Consider the following 2,908-nt stretch of genomic DNA (forward strand, 5'->3'; position numbering starts at 1 on the left):
CAGAATTTTAGATTATGTCCAATGATTAGCTGGTCAGCAAGCCCCAGAGTTCCTCCATTCCCCAAGTCCCCAGTACTGAGTGAGGTTCCAGATGTGTTCTGCTTAGCACCTGAGTGGTAGGGATCTGAACTGTGGTCTTCAGGCCAGGGCAGCAAGAACTTTACCAACTTTATCAGCACCTAGCATTTTCAGGTTGGTTTGTTTGCTTGTTTGTTTAATGAAAGAGTGGGTGGAGCAGGATCGATGTACAATGTAGCTGTAAAGTGCTACATTGTTTTACTGCCTGCTCAAAAGAAAAGTGTTACCTTCCGAGCCCTGCCTGCTGTGGTACCCAGGCAGCAGGGATGCTTGGTTTCATACAGGTCTGCCAATGTGAGCATGGTTTGGGACATTATTCTCCAGAATAGGGGCATGCCAGTGATCAGTGGATGGTGCCAGGAGATCAAAGGCCAGGAGGAAAACTGCAAAGAAAGGGTTTTCTTAGTTACATCTCTGTTGCTGTGCTAAGACAGCATGCCCAAGGCAACTTAAATAAGAAAGAGTTTATTGGGCTTACAGTTTCAGAGGGTGAGTTCATGACCATCGTGATGGGGAGAATGGTAGTAGGCAGACATGGTGCAAGAGCAATAGCTGAGAACTCACATCATCCAATCCACAAGCAGCAGGTTGAGAGAGAGCAACCTGGGAATCTCAGTGATGCAACCCTTTAAACAAGGCCACACCTCCTAATCCTTCCCAAACAGTTCTACCAACTGGGAACTAAGCTTTCAAATGCATGAATTTGAATGGCTATAGGGGTATTCTCATTCAAACTACCCAATGATGGTGATGAGCTGGTTTGGGTTTTGCTTTTATCACTCCCAAGAAATTCTAGTTCACTGTTTGTTGTGTATCCACTGAAAGTTGGTTTGTGGGGAAGGTTTTTATATACTTAATTCCCATTTTATATTATACAAGGTATGCAATCCTTGTTCTTTCTTTTAAGGGATTCTGAATGCATAGTTTCACAATTTCTTCATCTAGACATATAAGTAGCATGTATTGTCATTAAGTCTGGTTTACCACATCTGTGAAACGGTGTTCTTAATTGAGTAGCCATCATCAAACAAAAACAAACAAAGAAAAGAAAGAACATGTACACATTGAGACATGTCCAGAACAATACACCCACTATGGCTGCTCACCCAATGTTGCATGCTGGGAGGTCACTATGTGTCACAGTTAATAAGCCCTCAGCAAGTTCGTTCTCACAGCAGTGCAGTGACAAAAGAATGGCCTGGCCTGCCCCATTGGACTGATGAGGGAACCGAGGGTAGAGAGGGTTAAGTAATTCCTGAGATTTCCAAATTATTAAGCTTTAAAGAGTAGATGGCATTGATAAACGCGTGACCCCAGAAATCACACCTCAGCTTCCCCAGTTTCCTCCTCCAGTCCCCTGGGAAGCCTGCAAGTGCTTATCTCAAAGTTAGAGCTGGAAGTCAGTCAACAGTATTTTGCTGGTATTCGTCTAAGTTTTCAAAAGTTTCTACACTGTACCCATAATTGGTAAAACCAAAAAAGAAAGCCAAGGAGAGTAGGTCTCTCGTGGCTGAGAGTCAGAGTTGGAGGCAGGTCTAAATCTTCGGAATTGGTTGTCTGGATTTCATCTTGCTGAGGCTTGGTTTCTCTTTCTGTGAAACAGGACCATTAGAATGAATGACTGGCTCTCTCCACCTCCTTCTGGGTGGAACATTGCTCACATTCATATGATTGAGGGTCTAGGCTTCTTTATAAGTGAACTCTGTTGTCTTTTCTTTCTCCTGGGGGGATGTGGTTTATGATAATTTAAGAATAAAAAAATTCACTAGGTTTGTGATTTGAACATCTGCACCGGTTTCTGTGTGAATTGTCTTCTTATTAGTAGGTCTCCAAGCTTCTCCAAACAAAGTCTTTGAACACAGTTTTGGCTAATTTCACACGAGCCTCCCCTCTGGTGAGCTAACTTTCCTAGTCATGTTAGTTCTAAATTTAGTGATCTTGTTGGGTGGAGGTGCTAGAAGGGGTATTAGAAGTAAAATACTGTCTTAGTAACTTGGTTGCATTTATAGATCTTGAGAGGCCTCAGTGTGATAAAAGTCTGAGTTATGCATTGCATTAAGCAGTTATATAAAGCCTGTTGAATATTAATTTTGTAATGATTCACCTTACAATTTTATGAGGCTGGATATAAAAAGATGGTGTGAATAATTGAACCCCTGGTCTATAAAATGAAGCATAGGGAAGACAGAGAGAGTAATTGGAAATGAAGAAAGCAGAGACTTTTCCTTCTTTTCCTAACTCAGCCTTAGGCCTTCCTGCTAATGAAGCCCTCCATAGTTTCTTCGACCACTGTATGAGTGCGTGCATCACACACTTTGGTTTTCCTGAGGGCGTGGTTCTAGGACCCCTATGGATATCAAATCTGTAGGTGCTGCATTTCTCACATCAAATGGCAAAATATTTATTCATCTTCATGTTTACTTTAAACCATTTGTGGATTGTTTATAATACTCAATAGCGTGTAAAAGCTGCGCGATAGTGATTGTGCTGGGTTGTACATCGTGAGATAGTAATTGTGCTGGGTTGTACATCTTCATGCTCCCAACATAGAAACAATACTAGTGTAGTTCATGGAAATGATAGTTACCCAGATGCCCTTACCACAGGTTGTATATGTGTCTCAAAGGATGGTACTGTGCCCACAAAAGAACAAATATTGTGCCCTTTAAAAACTAAGAAACAATGATGGCATTGTGATGCACCCCTGTAAACCCAGCACTTTGGAAGCTAGGGAAGGAGGCTCTCCAAGAGTGCCAGGCAAGCCTGGGCTACTGAATGAGGCTTTGTCTCAAAAATTAACCAACTAATCAATCAAATTATGCTGAACAAA

The 2,908-nt window shown here is 41.9% G+C and overlaps 1 non-coding gene across 1 annotated transcript; it reads left to right on the forward strand.

Annotated features, from left to right (window-relative positions):
• Positions 1 to 232: 232 nt before the first annotated feature.
• Positions 233 to 362, forward strand: LOC147003875 (small nucleolar RNA SNORA63). Its single transcript, XR_015047705.1, has one exon. It is a non-coding gene; the product is annotated as a small nucleolar RNA SNORA63 (small nucleolar RNA).
• The last annotated feature ends 2,546 nt before the right edge of the window (positions 363 to 2,908 follow it).

Source organism: Mus caroli, unplaced genomic scaffold (genome assembly GCF_978045245.1).
Source record: "Mus caroli unplaced genomic scaffold, Mus_caroli_1 scaffold_7, whole genome shotgun sequence".
NCBI lineage: Eukaryota > Metazoa > Chordata > Mammalia > Rodentia > Muridae > Mus > Mus caroli.